The sequence below is a fragment of the Protopterus annectens genome, chromosome 1.part1, assembly GCF_019279795.1.
Source record: "Protopterus annectens isolate FY-2018-M chromosome 1.part1, PAN1.0, whole genome shotgun sequence".
Lineage (NCBI taxonomy): Eukaryota > Metazoa > Chordata > Ceratodontiformes > Protopteridae > Protopterus > Protopterus annectens.
Genome location: NC_056726.1, coordinates 900,677,644 through 900,699,457, shown reverse-complemented (window position 1 = coordinate 900,699,457; position 21,814 = coordinate 900,677,644).

Sequence of the window (21,814 nt, the reverse complement as noted above, 5' to 3'; positions counted from 1 at the left end):
AAAGAGTAGGCTTATAGTCAAGCAGCATAGAAAAGGACCTGGTAATGGGAGACACATGAATAAAAATGATGGAGGAGTTTTAGCCTTCATGTACCAAGAGTTATTGTGTATAAAAAAAAAAAAAAAATATATATATATATATATATATATATATATATATATACACACACACACACACACACACACACACACACACACACACACACACACACACACACACACAAACACGTGTGTGTGTGTGTGTCTGTGTGTATGTATTTATTTATTTACATTTGTTGAACAAGACTATCCTGCTGGGCCATGGCCCCTTTTCAGAGGAATTCTGCGGAAAAATCTATACAATATACATAGTAATGATATTAAAACTGGAACAGAATATGTCTATAAGGCAAAGCAGAAATAAAAAAAATAACAAAAAGGTAATTGATAATATATTAAATAGCATGCCTATACATGAGTCACATATATGTCACATGTTTGACATAAAGTGCAGTGAGAGTGGTTAGAAGAGATAAAAGATTAAGGAAAATTGAGACAGTAATGTAAATTAAGAGAGGAAAAAATGATGAAGAAAAATGGGAAAGGTGAACTGATTTATGAGGTAGGATATGTTGAGAGGAGGATGAGAAGAAAGGACAAGATAGCATGTAGGAAGAAAAATAGAAGGGAGGTGTTGAAGAATTTATTAAGATGAGATAAGTACGTACCTAGATGAATGAAATGTGCTAGGGAAATGGGCATTAGTAAAGTTTATGTTTATGTTTACGTTTCATGCTGGGAATGCCATTTGGAGTGCATGTGTTCATTTTATTAAGACAGCTTCGCTATTCAGCTTAATATTTACTATAAAAAGAAGATTGTTACATGAAGTAGTAGATTTTATTAAGTCAAAAGTTTCTGAACTAATTGTTTGATTTTTGCAAAGCTAGCTGTTGTTGACAATGTGGATGATTTATTTTATTTTATTTTACATTTTTTGACCGGGATAGTCCCACTGGGTACATGTCCATTTTCAGGGGAGGCCCAGGGAGAAAAGCTCCAAGGTCACAAATTTAGATTAAAATACAGTATATAAAGTAGTTAACATATCTAAGCAAGCAGTAAAGTTTATGATTACAATTTTTACAGAGGTTACATACCTAGGCAAATAATAGTTGTTCTGGGGTTAATGAAAATCAGAGAGAAGGTCTTCATTAAGTAATACAAGGCAGCTAAGAATACTGTTATTAACTCCTACAGTTAGTTACAGATACAATATTTACAGTGGTTACATGCCAAAATACATTAGAGTTAAACAAGGTAAAGGTCAGGATAGTGCCACAGGTAAGCTAAAATAACTATTTTAGTCTCATTATCAAGGAGAGTTAGTCAGGTTTGCTACATTGACATAACCAGTTTAGCGTCAAATGTTGTTTAAGTCTAGTCTTGAATTGGCTCAGGGTGTTGAGCAAAGTAATTTTGCTTGAGAGAGAGTTGCAGGATCTGCTTACAGAGTTTGAGAAGAGAGAGTAACCGGCAAAGTTATTAGTTTTGATAGTCTGGACTAATAATTTATTAGAGGATTGAAGTGGCCGGTGATTGTGATAGGGGGTAATAATATTTTTAAGAGCAGGAGCATTATCTGGATTGTAACGTATCTTATGGGGAGTTATCATGAGGTTATACTGGATCAAGCTGGGTAATTCTAGCCACCCAAGCTGGTTTAGGTTAATACAATGGTGAGTCCTATAAGGCAGGCCAGTCACAAATCTGGCAATATGGTTATAGCAGATAGAGAGTTTGTTGAGGACAGATTTGTTTAGATTGGAGCGTATCGGGGATGCATACAGAAGAGTTGAAAGTAGGTTAGAGCGAGCTATGGCAGATCTAGCAGGAAGGGTTAAGAAGGCTTTTATCCTGTAAAGTGAGCCTAGTTTTTTATTGATGGTCTTTATGGATTGATTAACATGTAGGTTGAATTTGAGATTATTATCGATTAAAACACCTAACTGTTTTGTAGAGGAGTCTGGTGAGATTATTGTGCCATTATTAGGTTTAATGGTAAAAGTGAATGTAGTAGACCTGCGTGTCGGTGAGAATAGCAACAGTTTTTTTTTTTTTGGGGATTCAGGATCAGACGAAGACCAGAATGCCAGTTTTCAATAGTGTTAAAGGTGGTTTGTGCAGCTGACCACAGTTCATTTGGAGAAGTGGTCAAGCAAATCAGGGTGGAGTCATCAGCGTATTGGACACAGCTGACTGTAGGGATAGAAGAATAAAGGTCGTTAATGAAGATGGAGAAAAAAAGGGGCCCTATTATGGATCCCTGGGGTACACCTAGTGTGTTGGGTAGGAGTTTAGAAAGTTTGTTTTTCCAAAGGACAGCCTGTTGTCTATCTTTCAGATAGGATTGGAACCATTGGATGACTGTAATATCTATGCAGAAAGTTTTTAGGGTATGGATTAGTAATTGGTGATCCACCGTATCAAATGCCTTGGAGAGATCCAAGAAAAGGGCTGAGGATATGTTATTGCTATTGCAGTTATGGTTTATGGTATTGGAGAAGGCTAGAAGGGCTGAAGTCATACTGTGGTGCAGTCGGAAGCCATGCTGGGAGTCTGCCATGAGGTTATTCTGAGTTAGGTGATGCATCCCTTGTCCAGGGATAAATTTTTCCATAATTTTTGCAAGTAGGGATAGTATAGATATTGGCCTATAACTGGATAACTCAGTAGAGCTACCTCCTTTGTGAAGTGGGATTATGTAGGATATTTTCCTAATAGAAGGGATTCTGGCTTCTGCTATTGTTCGATTGATAAGTATTGAGATGGGGTAAGCAATGGAATTGGTTGCTTTTTGTAGATACTCGGCAGGGAGTTGGTCAGTGGAGAGTGTAGTTGGTTTCAGTTTTTTAATCAAGGTATGGATGAGGGAGGTACCAACTGGTCGGAATCTAAATGTGAGTTGGTTTCTGGGGGTGTTGATTTCATGACAGGGGGAGTTGGGAGGTAGTTGGCTTGCTAGGGCTTGAATGGTCTCAGTAAAGAAATGATTAAAACTGTCAGTAACTTCCTCGGGAGGTTTATCCATGGAGGCTGCGAGGACTGTGGTGGAAGTTTGTCCAGGATGTAATAGTTTATTTATACCTGCCCAGAATTTCTGGTCAGATTTAATTGGGAAAAATATATCCTGGGATTCAGTAAACTCCACGTTGGAATAACATTATTCCAACATGGAGAGGACTGTACCCATGCAAGGCAGCTGTAGCAGTAGTCCGCCTTGCATATTCATGAAGGTGCACTACTGTTATGGCTATTTGGACATTGAGGGCAGGGGTCATGTCTAAGCAGTGCACGCACATCTAACACACCCCCTGCACTCCAAAAGTGTTGTACAGCACTTTTTAAAAGTATTTTAGTGTCCACGGACACTGAAATGAAATATAAAATGAGTATTTTGGTGTCTGAGGACACTGCAATAGCTAGAGGAGGAAGAAACAATGCAGGGGGTGTGTAGCAGGTTCTGTCACAAACCCCCTGAATTGCAAAAGTGCCATATAGCTATAACCATCAAATGTACAGGTTTCTGCAGAATGCCCAGATGCCTGCCTCACATACTTTTCCCCCTCCTAGAGCAAGAAAGCTGTACAAAGCCATAAAAATGGGAGGAGAAAAGCATAAAAATAAGGACACTTTTTAAATATTGCACTGACAAACCCAGAAAGCTAATAGAATAAAATGTTTGCAGTAGCACAGACTTCCTGAAGGGTATGAAGACTGCAACACAAATGTCTGCCATCTGAAAGTGCCTTACAGTCATAGCCATCAACTATAAAAGCTGTACAAAGCCATAAATAATGGGGGGGCATAAAAATAGGGACACATTTTAAATATTGCACTGAAAGTTGATAGAATAAAAGGTTTGCATTAGCACAGATTTCCTGAAAGGTATGAAGTCTGAAACCCAAATGTCCGTCAATATGTTCTAACTTAAACCTCAAGTCATTTGCCAATAATCTGCTACAAAACCACAATCACACTTCCTAAGTTTGTAAGAGCAATAATTAAATTCTGATACATACGAATAAAGCGTGTTTATGAATTTACTTTTTTATTCCCATTCTAAGGTATGTTTAAGCATAGTTGAGTGGGTGTGCACATTATAGTCCTCTGCCCAGAATTGCTGAAACATCCCATAGGAGATAAATAAAAATATACAGCTGAACTTCTCATACTGAGATAGAGTAGTGGTTAGAATCCTAGCTTTGCCTGCAGGCTTTCATGGTTCAAGTACCAAAAAAAAGCATTTTTTACATGGGAAAGCAGTGCTAAAATTATTAATTTAATTTCCTTTACAATTTCCCATAATGTGACTGACAAGGAGTACAGATACATACGAATAAAGCGTGTTTATGAATTTACTTTTTTATTCCCATTCTAAGGTATGTTTAAGCATAGCTGAGTGGGTGTGCACATTATATTCCTCTGCCCAGCATTGCTGAAACATCCCATAGGAGATAAATAAAAATATACAGCTGAACTTCTCATACTGAGATAGAGTAGTGGTTAGAATTCTAGTTTTGCATGCAGGCTTTCATGGTTCAAGTACCAGAAAAAGCATTTTTACATGGGAAAGCAGTGCTAAAATTATTAATTTAATTTTAAACTATGTAGTAATTGATATTTGTCAACCAGGGTAGTGTAGCTGGTCTAAAATGTAAGTGTGACGGCATATAACATGTGAAATCACCCATGTATACACAAGTGTCCCTTACAGTATAGTCACACCCCATGTTAATGCAATGAAAGCACATAGACAGATGCCATGTAAAGTAAATCATATACACTTACTAATATGTCAGTAATGATTAATTAAGTCATTATCCTGCTATTTTTTTTAAATAAAAAGTGAACAATGGTTAGCAGAGATCAGCAATGCTCACCCGGTATAAGCATTGCTTAAATGTGAATGCTAAGCAGCAGTCAGCTCATCTAAATGGATTTGCACACTAGTAAGCAAAGCTCAGCAATTACCCATTTAAGCACTGTTCAACCCAGCTTAGCAAGTTTGCGTATTGCTAAGCTGTGCTCAGCATTTTTGAAATGGTCCAATGATGGCAAAGGGTGGGAATATGGCCTTATTTACCGACGCAGGTGAGAATATAGCCATAACCTGTTTAGTTTGATCGCTGCAGAAACATGTCTGGCATTGGAGAAGGAGTGTGCTTTTGGGCACATCCCTAGGGCAACCTGGAGTCCAGGGTCATGGCTGGACTCCTTGTAGAACACCATGATGACAGACTGCTGCAGGGCCAGTACCATGGCTCTCAGTACAAAGCAGAGGCATGGGACCATCTGGCACATGACCTCACCACTGCCACTGGAATCCCTTGAACTGGTGAGCAGGTATGGCATCATTATGCCAACCTAAACCATAAGAAGTAGGAGCTCTTGGCCCAGTGGATCCAAGATGCTCGGGACTAGCATGTTCCAGCAGTTTGTAAGTATCTTAGATAAAGCTGTGCCAAATTCTATCCTGAGTATGTGATAGACAGGCATGCATAATGTTTGTTTCTCACCCCTACAGCTGTAGCAGATAGGGCTATGAACATTGATGCCCATGCAGACAGACTGACAAGGATGTGCCAACAGGCTGGTGGGTACAGATCTTTATTGCAGTATATAGTGCCATAAAGTAGAAGGAGTACATTGTTTACTGCGAGTAGGTATACTGTGTACTGTCTAATGAATAAAACATGTTTGTCACACTAATACTTATCCACAAGATGTCCTCTAATAAAAGTGTCATTTCACTGTAATAAAAATATACACAAACTGTTGTGTTTACTCTGGCATGCTGTTGTAGAAACAGAATGTGTACAGTTTATTTACAGCAAATATGGCGCTGACAGCATAAAATAACTGAGGCTGTTCTGGGAAACAGCTAATATGCATTGCAGTCTTGTGTTACCCTTTGCTTTCCAGATTGTACTATTTCAAAGGAGTAATACACAGTACAATAACTATCTGCCATGCATGAGTTTTAGGATTACAAGGTGAGACTGTCCAACCCGGAGAATATAAGTCAGAAACCAGTCAAGCAAGAAACAGCAGTTCCCCAGTAGCTCAATGTGATGTAAAATAGCATTGTTTTTTATTTTAGCACACCCAGGCATGGTTCAAATCCAGGGAGCAGTACAGAGATGTGTGCATATATACACAATAGAAACCCTGAATATTTGTAGAAACAGTCAGAAAGTGTTAACAGATATTTTCCCCACAGGTCTCACAGGTAACAAAATGTGTGCAGTAGCTGTATGAAGGGTATACTAATACACCAGAATATGTGTAGAAACAGACAGTGTTAACATATATTTTATCCACAGTTCTTACAGGTAAAGAAATGTGTATAGTAGCTGTGTGAAGGGTATACTAATACACCTGAATAGTTGTAGAAACATTCAGAAAGTATTAAGAGATATTTTCTCCACAGGTCTTACAAGTAAAGTAATATGTGTAGTAGCTGTATGTAGGGTATCCTAATACACCATGTACAGCTGTTCTACTGTCCAACCCCATATGCCTGAAAATGACAGCAGGATAGGTACATACATCATGCCCTCTCCCAGATACATGCCTCTCAAGTGTCACGCTGTCATGGCTAGTGGTCACTGCTGCCAGTCACCTTGGACACAGGAATCCATGTAAACTATGCTAGTAGCAGACTCACACATCAGTGCAGGGTACCCATTCTTTGTCAAGTGTGTAATCCTGACATGTACAAGCCCCCTCCAGTAAAGTAGACACAGTGTACCCAGTTTGCCCCATACTATTAGAGGTTGACAGTCTAACAGGTATGTATATACCACAGAAGCTATGAGGCATAGGTAGATGTAAGGTGAGGGCAGACCTGTAGAGTATTGAGCAGTACTGTTGTGAAAAATAGAAGCTGATACAGTTATTAATTGACCTTTTATTGTCTCCCCCCACCCGTCATCTGCATCAATAATTATTATTCATATACTACAGGTATGTTGTTCTCAAAACCTATTGTTGGGACATGTGTTCTGTTATTGTTCATATATTTCATTGGTTGTATGTTAAAATACCTTGTTCAAATACCATTATTGGTAGCCTGTTGCCATCAATGTAACTTGCATGCTGATAAAATGCTTACTGCTGTTCCATTCATGCATGTGTTCTGTTTGCTATGCAACTGTTTCAAATCTGTTAGTTTTGCTTAATGGGAACACCCATGCATGCTGTTATAACTAATTTTGAAATGTGTTGTTCATGACTAACCAATATATCTTGCAAACCATAGCACATTTGGGAAGGCAGATCCCAGTAGATCTGACTGTCCCACCCCATCTGGCCATGACCTGGCCCCAGCATGTCTGGGACGCAATCCAAAATGTCTTCTTCTACTGTTTCTGCACCACCTTCGGGTGGAACCGCCTGAGGGGCCCATCCCCCCTTTGGGTGCGGGCACGGAGTGGAGCCCACCACCCACCAACAGTTCCGGGGTATGGTGTGCAGTGTCATCCGCTCTGAGTTAGGTAGGCAGCTGTGCCAGATGGAGGGCCGCCTGGCACACCTCAAGGGGCAGGCCGCCCCTCTAATCCAGCCCCCAGCTCAGCCACCTTCAGGGCCATGAAGGTGGAGTTGTGACTGCCAATGGGTGGAGACTTCAGTCCCATTTTATCCATTTGGGGGCTCATGGACCTCTGATCCCCAATCATCCTCCCACTCCAAGGTGTTTAGCCCCCTCATGTGTCATATACGCTCCTGTCTTCTGTCTTGTGTGTCTTGTCTGCCTGCAAATGCTACCTATCCTACCCAACCTACATCCCCAAACATGCCTACAGCCCTTCCCCAACATCCCACTCTTATCTAAAGAAAAAAAGGCATCTATCCCACAAAAAAAATCATTGCCCCATATATAGCTCTACATTTCACCCCATGTACAGTGAAATTAATCAATGTATCCATAAATTATTCTCCAAATGTCTGTCACCAACACCCATCTCTATAGGATGTGAGCCTGTAAATTCCAAATTCTACACATCATTCACAGCTGTTGCTGCAGAAGAAATGTAGAGCTATAGTCCTTTCCTACACCCATCCTGCACATCCCTAACTGGTTTTCCTAATGTTTTACTCCCTACTTGCCCCCATTTCACCACTTTCCTATCACTCTTTTTTCTTTTCTTTAATTAAAATTAGCGTGGGTGTAAGAGGGAGTAAGTGGTGCTAAGTGAAGTTAATTGAGCTTAACCATCTGTTAGCATTGCTTACCTTTTCAAAAAAAACATGCAGACCCACTTTCAACTGCTTAAAAGTGCCTTAATCTCCCTGTCTCCATCAGTCATTGTTCTGCCCAGCAACAAAATAACCAGCCCTGCCAAGTCGCAAACCCAGGATGCTGTGCACTACAAATCACAGCAAAGAAACACTACATCATCTAAGCAGTGGGAATTTGAAATACTTTTACAAACATATCATGCAGTCTGGTCATTTAACATTAATGAAAAAAGTCATCACTTCCAAGTCTTCAACCCAGGACCCTATGCATTACAATCACAGCAATGTACCTCGACACCACCTGAGATGTCAGAATTTGTTAGGTTTTTACAAACATATCATGCACTCATTTAGCATAAGGGAAAATATATGTCCGTAGTACTCTGATATACATATATATATGTATATATAAATACAAATATATATATCTTCGTACAGTGTGGAATGGGAATTTTCCCTCTTCCGCACTGTAGTGTGATCTCAGAGTTGGTATATTTAAGTTACGGGGGGGTGTGGGGGTGGAGCCCCCCCCCTGCTAACAGTTTTTAGGTAAGTGTTCATTGTGTTTTAATGTTTGCTTTACATGATCAGCTTTCCAAAAGTTGATCACATGGTCTCAGCCATATGAAGTCGACTTTATGAAGCGTCGACCATGTAAAGTAGACCCATATATATATAGGTGTAGGACTATTTACTGAAAGCACATTTCACTGAAGCACATTTGACTGTGCATAATTCACTAAAAACACAATTCACTGAAACACATTTCACTGAAAGTTATATATGGCCTTTTCCCCACTGTAGTGTGACCCTGCAATTAGAATATATAGTAAGGGGGAGTGTGTGGGGTACTGCCCCCACAATGGGCAGTCTGAGGGGTGTAGCCCACCACCTACTTTAAATATTTTAAACTATACACATGAGTACTTGCAATTTCAATAAATTACTATTTTCTAAACTTAATATATATCCAAACTGTGTGTGGGGGCTATGCTCCCCACACCCCCCAATGCTGTCATATACATAAAAGTCTGCTAGAGTAGCATGCTTTAATTTAATGTATAATTACTGATAGATTCCAGGTCTGAAACACAAATGAATGTCATTACGTACTGATGTCAGAGCTCACATCATCCTAATGAACTGTCAGAAACTCACAACTGTTATGGGGAACAGACCAAACATATGAGCCACGCATCTGGACAGTGTCTAGACATCTAGACAGAGGAGAGGTATGACTGCAGTCATGTAACAGAAGAGAAAAAACACTAAGAACTGCCAACTATTTCACCCACCGCCTTCTGAACCACAGTAAGAGCAACACGACATTACCACAAATCAGCTCTGGGGAATTACCCATGTATTTTCAAATATATTATGCACTACAGGGGTGGAACTGTAGGGAAAAGCAGATACTGGTGCAAAAATGTCCACCCACAACCAATTGCACTACAGTCACAATGACATACCAGTACCCCAAATGAACTCCAGAGTACAATGACTGAACAAACATATCCTGATTGCCAGTCACACACTACATCAACATATACTGCCCCAAATCACTGTCTACTGGGAATGCTGAGGTGTTGTAGAACATTTCCCAGTCTGTCCCTACAAACATATACACTTGATAGACCACCAGCAACTGTAGCAGCATGCACAGTCAGATAGAAAAAGATCTATGACACTGACATCTGCTACTCTCCCTTCTCAGCCCAACAAACATTTACACACAACACTGCTACACAATCTTTATTTATTTATTTTTTTTATTTAACATTTGTTGACCGGGAATGTCCGACTAGGTTCCACAGAGCCTGTTTTCAGTGGAGGCCCTGGGAGAAATGCTCCAGATGCATGTCTTTGGAATCTTGGCAGTCTGTTAGCAATGGCCAGACATACACAACTCTCAACTGTACAGATTTCCACAGGATTTCCAGAGTGTGGGACCATATTTATGGCCACTGCCACATACCACTTCCAGGAGTCTGCTAAGTCACTGTGATGATACCAGGAGTGCAGTCACTAAATAATGATAAACCATATCTCTGAACCTCTTACTGCAAGGCATCTCGACAAAGCATGACATACTTGGGGTACAGCGGGTGGAAAGAGGGACATATCTCTCATAACGGTGTTACAAACTGAAACAGTTACTGGTGTTACAGGGTTTGCTGTAACATAACATCCCTGAAGTATATCATGTCTGAAACACTAATGGATGTCAACATTTACTGATTACAATCCTCACATTATCCTACTGATGTCACAAAAACAGATGTTGTCTGAAGAACAGACCACACATAATAGACAAACCTCTGGGCAGTCTGTGGACATCTGAACAGCTGAGAGGTATGTCAGAGACATATCATTGTCAGATGTTAGGTCACGCATAAAATGCATGTCCAGACAATCCCTGTTAATCTAGCAATCCTCTATGTGTATAACACCAATACTTCCTTACAATCTGTGTCCAAGGCTGGAGCTTTTTTCCCCATGCTGTTGGGCTGTCTCCATATGTCTTGTCCTAAGAGGTATTTCCACTTACTGTCTGTGAAGCTGTAGCCCCCACACTTCCATAATGTCCTCCACACAGACAAGCAAAAGGGGTAAGGCCCACATGAAGGATTTACGTATAGCACTGTGTCGCTATGGCATTGGCTAATGGAAAGACAACACAGCTGCTCTGGATGCAAGAAGCAAGTGGGAGACACCGACTGGTATACAGGCCATCACCTTCTCATGTGCATTACCTACAAAAGGCAAGCTGCTGCCTATGCAACACAGGTCTGAACCCATCTACACAAAGACAGACTGTGACTAAACAAACCTAACCATTTGAATTACTCTAAGGAAACTCTGCAACTCTGTAACAGGTATGTCAGTCATGTAAGCTTGTAATAGAATGCAGAAGGGGGATGCAATATTGTCAAATAGGGCATTAAACACTACGCCACAACAAGACCTGCTGGACTGACATGCTGCTGTCTGGCACCTATGGCCATTCTTGCTTGCCCAGTCTACATTGACATGGACCACATCTCTTGCCCCTGAGTCAACACAGCAAAGGTCAGCTCATGTATGATTACTACTGGAGTGTCTGTTGTCCAATACTGAGTATGACATTGTTAGGCCTGCTACCTGGGTTGTTATAAATATTCATATGTCACCTGTGAATGCTACTATGATACATATGCTTATCTTACAAATGTAAGAGACTTATATAGGGTACGTGCATAGTACACAACAGGTGCAGAAGTGTGTGTTGAACTGTATGTGACATACTGCGCCCATACCTGACAACTGTCCAGAGTTTTGCAGACTGAACACATGTCTGCTTCATATTTGTAGCCAGTGTCGTATACAGGTGTGTGTTGTCTGGCACATCACTGGCAACCCATTAAAGAATGAAGTCATAACATAATAGCATACATTTGATTGTCAGATCTCATATCCTATGAAGTAGACCTGTGAATGCGACACTGTTTTTGCTGGCAACTAAGTGTGTTTCAGCTAGATTCATAAAGTTACACTATTTTCTGGCCTTTGCCCACCAGTGCTGTGTGCTTTGTACAGACGTCTTGCTCTAACAGGAGCTAGGTGTCTTAGCATGACACCCATGGTAATGCAAGCGTACCTTGTCCTGTAGGATGCCGACATCTGTGCAGTCACTGACACCTGCTTTGTAGCTGTGAAGAGCCAGATTATGTTACTCATCCCATCATACATTTAGACTCCAAATGGAAGGCTGCAAAGCCACAGGAGGTGGAGTGTTGAGCATTATCACAGATATACACACCTCCAGGCTGGTCAAACAGTATGAGACATGGGAGACATCCTGAATGCAGTTAACAGTTGCCAAAACACCTACTCAAATCATAGCTAGCTACAGGCCTCCAACCATGACTATGGACACCCACCACACCTATTGGGACTTGCTGGAATCTGTCAGGATTCAATCATCTACCTTGCTCTTAGGTGACTTCAACTACCCAACCATAGTGTGCATGACCTATGCCACCTGAACATGAATGCACACAGATTCCTCATCTTTGTCAATGGCAATGCAGTGGATCAGCCAGTCAACACTCCTATGACAGGTGGAAATATCCTGTACCTGGTCATAACCAATATGAGTACCCACTGTAGCACTCCTACACTGCCATCCTCCTTGGTAAGATCTGACCACATAGCCATCACTGTTCAGGTCACCATTTCTCCAGCCCCCCCCCCCCCCGTTAGAGTAAAAAAAATAACTTTACACAAATGACTATACACCTCCTCAGAACAGGTAGCTGTAGCATCACAGCCAATGCCCCATCAGATGGAAGTAGCAGTAGTGTCTAGGCCCACACCACAATACTATATGGGCACCTACATAGCTGTATAGACTCAGCAAAACCTGACAGGACAACATCATCTCCCTCAAGGTAGGGTTAACATCCGTGATGGACAGCAGCAATACACAAATACCATAATAGGTGGAAATAATTGCTGGATAGGGCTAAGAAGGAACAGGTACTTTATTGAAAGCAATGTCACCTCAGTCTGCACAGGCAAATAAGGTCACAGGTGAATTACCCTAAGGCTATCTTTGAGTGCAAATTGGACACATCCACCAAGGCCACCCACTAGACCTTCCACATATGTGTCTGCAATCCCAGAGGCAACATACAAATTTGCTCTGTAGTGGTGGTCAACAATACTACATACACATACAGCATAGATATAGGCAACTGGCTGCAGACAGGTGAAGTGTAAACATCACCCCCGTCCCCTCATCGGTACACATATGCATGCACAGCACCTGACCCCCTCCCCTCATCATCAGGAAGCAGGTCTGTAATACCCTCTCAAAGGCAACACAGAGAAGTCTCCATAGGCCTGATTATATCCCTGGCTGCATCATAAATTAACACAGGCATGGGCTGTCAGATGAATTTTGCACTGTTGTCAGCCAATGCCTGAGCACCACTGTCATCCCATCTGCACAGAGGATAGCCACTGTCATCCCTATATTCAAAGGCAGAGAAATCCAACTACCCAGCCAATCATATGCAAATCAGCCTAACTAGCCTGCTCTTCAAGGGCACAGAAGGCAATATCAAGGGCATTATGAACAGGGACATTGGCAACATCAAAATGCCTGAGCCCACACAGGGAGATCAGACCTGTTAAACCTGGTCAACCTCTCTGAAGTGGTCAACTAACACAAGGACAAGTGGAAGGTGACCAATGGCTACCTTCACCTAGCCCAATTCTCTGACAATAATACCCAGGCAGCCAGGTTACATATGCCTACATAGCTAGGCATCAACCTGTATGTTACCAGATGGATAGCTAACAGGCCCAATGATAGTACCCACTCGGTCAAAGTAGTGGAACCCACCTTTAGTAGTAGAGTCTTCCAAAGTGGTGTACCCCAAGGATCGGTCTGAGGGCCTCTACTGTTTGAGATATACATATCTGAGATACAGGACAAAAGCAGTGGTCTGTGGCTGACTAGGTGTACAGATGCTTGCAAGCTGGCCACTGTCTTACATTCTCCTACTGATGTCAGCATCCCCCAAGAGGCCCTCACCCACCTAATGACTGGTGCAAGAAGCATTTCTGCAAACTGAATGCCAGGAGAGGCATCATTCTCCCTGCTGTGCTGTAACACCTATCAAATACAGGTATCCTGAAAGCCCTGTCCCTGTACTCAGTATCATACAGACTAATCATAGGTGACCTGCGTCTGGCATGCAAGGCCATTTCCAAATCAGCATTGATGGCATTTCTGCATATCTGTAAGCCAAACCACACTTATGCATCAAGTCAGCTCTTACAGTGCATGCGTATGCACTTGGTAACACTGTAATACACACTCCAATAGCCTTGGTTTTGGCCACAATTACCATTCTGCTACTAGGCCCATCACACCATAGGATTTGTCACCCTTTGTTGTGGGCCTTACAGTAACAGTGAAAGAAGTGGATTGCGGCATGCAGAACTAGTGTAAGGTCTGCCCTGAAGGGCCCATAGGTGTTACAGCTGTGCCAGAATGTACCAGGAGTGTGTGTGTGTGTGTGTGTGTGTGTGTGTGTGTGTGTGTGTGTGTGTGTGTGTGTGTGTGTGTATGCATGTGGGTGTATCAGCAAACATAATAATGCAGGGTATTAATTTGCATATGTTGTCTTCCCCTAGCAGCTGAACATAGGGGTTGGTGTCCCTCCCCCTCACAACCTGATGTCAGTGTCTTAGCGGACTCCCATGATGATTGTGATCATAGTGAGGCAACGGTGGGGTTGTTGGCACCTGAATCCATGCCATTGTTTGGTATCCCACTTTCAACCACTATAACCCTGCACACAGTCAGTATGGCCACACATACCCAGTCCTCAGCAGCCACAGATGATGGACAGGATAAGGGTGATGGCATGGAACAGGCTAGTGTGTTGAGTATGGAGAGTGTGAGTGCAGACATCAGCCATAGGCAGGGAGCAGGCAAGGTCACACACAGGCATATGGACAGAGGTGCTTGACAAAGGACTGCTACCCATCAAACCCCTGTTGCAAGTGCCACAGCAGGTTTCACCAGATGCATGTTATGGTCCCTCATGGAGGTGAATGAGCGTACAACTGCAACATGAGACAGATGCTCAGGGTCATGAATGCAGTGCTCCCTGCCATGCGTGATGACCTCCATGGCATTTGTGATGCCATATGTCATCTTTCCGATGTGGATAGACAGTGGGGTGAGACATTGTCACTGCTCAACCATGCAATGTCTGTGCTTGATAATGTGGTGGGAGTAGGGCATCGGCCAGGTGGACGTAGGTCAGCAACATGATCAGCTGAGAGCTCATGTGGCCTAGCACATTCATAGTCATGTAGTAGCAGTGCCAACAGCACTACCAAAGAGAGAGTGCTGTCCACACAACACCGGAGAGGGCCATAGGCATGTTGTCCTGGCCAGTCTCATCAGGGATGTGAATCCAGCAGACAGCAGTCACCATCAGGGAGTACTACTGCATCTGTCCTTAAGCCTGGCAGTGCCAGTGATACTCCTGGCAGAACCAGTTGCCGAGTCCCTGCCAGGAGACGGTGTACCCTACATCCTGCCATGTATGGTCAACAACTGTCCAACACATTCCTGTGTTAGGCATCCACATTGTTTGATGGTGTGCAAACAAACACTCACACATCCCTATCACAGGCCAGTCACCACTAGACATGCACAGCTCATCTGCATGGCTCAGTTAAACATCACCCCTCCAGACACACACACATGATGTCAGCCATATGGCCCAGCTTAGGCCTTTGGCAATCCAACACCACACCCTTTGCATGTGATGATACTTGTGCCACAAACCTGTTATCCATACCATCAATGCACGGACATGCTCATATGGGTCTGTTGCACAGGATGACTATAGTACAGTGTAGCAATGTCATGCTGTGTAAGGTGCTGTCTGCTGGCAGTAGTTATGGGTACATATTGAGGTGTATGTACCTTGTTAGCCATGATGCACTATTGCTGTTAGTACTGCTGACTGACTGTAGTGTCAGGTACTGTATTCTGGTAGTGTACCAGGTGTCTGTGTGTCTGCAGGCTGTGGGCCTGCTGACAGTAGCAATGCTGAGTAAGGCAGAGTGGAAACACAGTGACCTTTTCAAAACCAAGGTACAGCTGTATATGTACATGCTTACCAGGTGTGTTTACATGCAACAGTGAGTGAGAGACAATTGTGGGAGACAGTGTGACCTTGCATACATACCCTTGACACAGCCACCTAGCCTTCATACATGTCACCTGGGTGTTCTGTAGGACTGCAGGCTCACACATATAGAGGGTGTTACTTGACTACTGGCACTAGGTTCCTCACAAGCTTAGCCTCAATACCTGTTGCCCCTGTCATTTCTATCACACCCACTCAACCATCATGCAGTTGATGAAGGTATGCCTGGCACTGTGTATGACAGGTTTGGAGTATGTATTCCAGACACAGGTCATACTGTGTTAGTCTAACCTGATAATCACCAGCATGTGTGTCTACTATCCATATACATGCCTGGCCTTTCATGCGGGTAGTGCACACAGAGTCATAGTCCTGTACATAGGGCAGTTGATGAAGGGATGAGCACAGCCCCTACCTGTATAGTCTTATGAATGATAGTGCTAGGTACATAACACAGAGAGCACAGCAGTACTGAAGTGTGGCAGTGTCTTCCACAAATATTGAAGTGGGTGACAATTGCAGGGTCTGTTACAATTGCCAACAGTGGGTTCAGAGGCCCTTAACATGTTAGAGCCATCTGACACACACACACACACACACACACACACACACACACACACACACACACACACACACACACACACACACACACACATATGCACACACTCACACATGCAAGAACACCACTGCATGGGAACATGTATTGAGATGCACATGAACATGGAGGTGACACTTAGAGTAGATGACCTACCCATCTATTAATGTACAATACACAACCATTGCAACACAGTGGCTTGGTGTTAGAAACTGTGTAACTGTGCTTGTACCGTGGATGACATCTATATGGACTGACAGTAGGTTGGCAATGGGGGAGATCACATGGTGGAAGAAGCACACAAAATGGTATAGCCATCACATACACACACTGAAGACAGCCACAGGGGCTGTGCATACAGAAACACATAGACAGTTGCCTGCAGACATATTTGTAACCCTACGTATCCACTTGTATGTCCTATACTGCTGCATATACATGACATGCTCCAAATAGATTATATGCCTGGGACATAACACACAACCCCTTACAACAGGTAGTCTTGCAAATGCCTTCAGGGACAGTGGTATAACTTACCAGACATAGCAATTGGTCTTGTCTACTGCTCCTACAAACCTGCACAAGTGATAGAGTAGCAGACTATGTATCAGCATGATGTGTCAGTCAGTTATGATGTCTAATGTGAGCATGTGTGTCAGTACAGTAACTATGACATATTTGGCAAGATATCACAGGTATGTTCATTGTCAGGGGACACAGACCACATATAAATTGTAAACATGTGGATATCCCATGTACATCTGTACAGATGACTAGTATATGGACTATATGGTGTGACATAGTGCATGTGAGGCAGATGCCACTAACAAGGTCTTTAAAAAAATGTAATGGGTAGGGGGTCAATAGGCCTTAAAATGGTATAACCTACACACACAACAGCAACAGGGGATATGCTTCACACACACTACTATAGTTGTCAGTATTGTGATTAGAACCCCTACTTATCTGAGTATTTCCACTATAGTATTATGCAGTTATTGCACACTCCACAGAGCTCAGAGGGCTGATAAGTGTATATGGGTACATCTAAGGTGAATGACATTAGCAGGCTTTGTAAAGTAGGGCAATGGGATGTGTACTGGGTGGTACAAGCCTCAAAACGGTATAACCCACACCCTCAGAAGATATGATTCTCACCCAAACCCACACGCACACACACACACACACACACACACACACACACACACACACACACACACACACACACACACGCACACACACATACACACACACACAGACACAATATCCAGTACTGAGTTTAGAACCCATAACTATCTAGTTATGTGTACTACAGTTTTACACAGTCCTCACATGCCACGGAGCTTATAGGATTTCACAGTGTCACAAGGTATGTCTAAGGTGATTACATAAAGAGCCCTTGTAAAGTATGGCAATGGGAAATGTACTGGGTGGGAAGGGCATCAAAATACATTACCCTACAAACATACACACTTACAAACACCTTCACACACACACACACACACACACACACACACACACACACACACACACACACACACACACACACACACACACACACACACACACGCACACCTTCATACACACACACACACACACACACACACACACACACGCACACACACACGCACACACACGCACACACATTTGCCATAACTGACTGTTTAACCCCTGTCTATCTAGTTATCTGTACTACACTGTTACTTACTTATTACAGACACTACAGAGCTTATAGGGCTGAGTGGTGTCCAAAGGTACTTCTAAGGGCAATAACACCATTCAGCCCTTTGAGGCCTCAAAATACTTCAGCCTACAAACATACATACTTACAAACTCATGTACATACACTTATACACACACGTACACACACACACACACACACACACACACACACACACACACACACACACACACACACACACACACACACACACACACACACACACACACACACACATTTTCCAGACTTGAGGATAGTACCCCCCACCTATCTAGCGATTTGTACTCTAGTGTTACACAGCTATCTCACACACTACAGAGCTTTGAGGGATGTCAAGTGGCCAAACGTGCTTCTAAGGTGAATGACATCAGCAGGACTGCTAAAGTTGGGCACTGGGAAAGTTGTGGGTGGGAAAGTCCTCAAAATACTTCAGCCTACAAACATACACACTTTTACACACACATTTGTCAAAACTGGGAATACAACCCCTGCTTATCAGCTTATTTGTACTATACTGTTACATAGTTATTGCACTTACCATGGAGCTTATAGGGCTGGTGCGGTGCAAAGGTACTTCTAAGGGGAGTGACATGAGCAGGACTGCTAAAGTGGGGTACTGGGAAGTGTACTGTGTGTGAATGGCCCAAAACTGTTTCACCTACAAACAAACATACACACACTCAGACTTACATTTGTTACACCTGAGAATAGAACCGCTGCCTATCTACTTACTTGCATTATACTGTTACATAGTTATTGCATGTACCACAGAGCTTATAGGGCTAGGGACACGCAAAGGTACTTCTAAGGGGAATGACATCAGCAGGACTGCTAAAGTGGGGCACTGGGAAGTGTACTGTGTGGGAATGGCCTAAAACTATTTCACCTACAAACAAACATATGCATACTCACAGACTTCCATTTGCCAGACTTGAGAATATAACCCCTGCCTATCTAGTTATTTGCACTATAGTGCTACACAGTTCTAGCACATGCTACAGAGCTTACAGGGCTGACAACTGCCCAAAGGTGCTACTAAGGTGAATGACATCAGCAGGACCGCTAATGTTGTGCACTGGGATTTGTACTGTCTGGGAATGGCCTAAACTGTTTCACCTACAAACAAGCAAACACACACACTAACACTTGCCAGGACTGAGATTAGAACCCCTACCTATCTAGTTATTTATACTATGGTGTTACATAGTTATCACAAGCTCTATAGACCTTATAGGGCTGACATGTGTACAATGGTACTTCTACAGTGAATGACAACAGCAGATCTTGTGCAGTAGGGTAATGGGAAGTGTCATGAGTGGGAACAGCCTCCTAATACTTAGACCTATAAACACACACACACACACACACACACATACACACACACACATTTTCCAGACTTGAGGATAGTACCCCCCACCTATCTAGCGATTTGTACTCTAGTGTTACACAGCTATCTCACACACTACAGAGCTTTGAGGGATGTCAAGTGGCCAAACGTGCTTCTAAGGTGAATGACATCAGCAGGACTGCTAAAGTTGGGCACTGGGAAAGTTGTGGGTGGGAAAGTCCTCAAAATACTTCAGCCTACAAACATACACACTTTTACACACACATTTGTCAAAACTGGGAATACAACCCCTGCTTATCAGCTTATTTGTACTATACTGTTACATAGTTATTGCACTTACCATGGAGCTTATAGGACTGGTGCGGTGCAAAGGTACTTCTAAGGGGAGTGACATGAGCAGGACTGTTAAAGTGGGGTACTGGGAAGTGTACTGTGTGTGAATGGCCCAAAACTGTTTCACCTACAAACAAACATACACACACTCAGACTTACATTTGTTACACCTGAGAATAGAACCGCTGCCTATCTACTTACTTGCATTATACTGTTACATAGTTATTGCATGTACCACAGAGCTTATAGGGCTAGGGACACGCAAAGGTACTTCTAAGGGGAATGACATCAGCAGGACTGCTAAAGTGGGGCACTGGGAAGTGTACTGTGTGGGAATGGCCTAAAACTATTTCACCTACAAACAAACATATGCATACTCACAGACTTCCATTTGCCAGACTTGAGAATAGAACCCCTGCCTATCTAGTTATTTGCACTATAGTGCTACACAGTTCTAGCACATGCTACAGAGCTTACAGGGCTGACAACTGCCCAAAGGTGCTACTAAGGTGAATGACATCAGCAGGACCGCTAATGTTGTGCACTGGGATTTGTACTGTCTGGGAATGGCCTAAACTGTTTCACCTACAAACAAGCAAACACACACACTAACACTTGCCAGGACTGAGATTAGAACCCCTACCTATCTAGTTATTTATACTATGGTGTTACATAGTTATCACAAGCTCTATAGACCTTATAGGGCTGACATGTGTACAATGGTACTTCTACAGTGAATGACAACAGCAGATCTTGTGCAGTAGGGTAATGGGAAGTGTCATGAGTGGGAACAGCCTCCTAATACTTAGACCTATAAACACAGACACACACACACACACACACACACACACACACACACACACACACACACACACACACACACACACACACACACACACAATGTGATATTAAACCCTCCACCTCAGTACTATTACACAATGGAGCTTGCCTTCATGCTGGCACATTTGACTGGTTATGATCAGTATGCCACTGTCCACAGCAGTACATCACTTTATGCCATTTAGGGTATTCGTGTGTGTGACTCACTCTATTTGTGTCCCCCTGTGTGTCCCTCTCTGTCACTGTCTGTCTCTCTCTCTCTCTTCCTCACATCTATGTGTGTATATGCTTGACATATTATCTGTTGCCCATATATATATGTCTGTGTATCACACACAGCAGATAGAGATATAAAACATACAGGCCACCTACAGCTAGCTGAGGGTAATCCTGTCTGATGGGTCTTTGTAGGGACAGTTAAAGTGTACATAGCTGTCTGTATGCAAAGACATATATGCACAATACAGCTATATAGTCCGATGTGGGTTCCAACATGGCCTGCGATGCCCAGTGTGACCTTCTATAGTGAGAGTGGGACTCTGTTCCAGAGATAGGCATACTCTGGTCTGGTGTTCTGTGTGCTACAGCCATACCTCTCAAAAGTAAACAGGACTTTCCTAGGGTTACTGGGTTTGTTTTAATAGACATTTTCTGACATATTTGAAGTCTGACAGTGCAGTGTATTGTGTCATTATCTAGTGACAGCCTCAGATCATCACAGTGCTTTACCAGAGGAATACAAGATGTATGATGCACAGACCAATATTATGAGCCCGATAATGGACATTCTTGCCCAAAAAGGCCAGTTGAGAGGTGTGGCTACAGCTGGTTGACTGATGAAGTTGTGTAAACAGTCCAGCAACTTGGTGATATACAGGCTGGGGATCTCCTGCTTGTGTGGTATTCTTCTTACCTGAAAAGTCATATCCTGGTGTGGCCATACCTCTGAAATGTACATTATATGGCAGATTGTC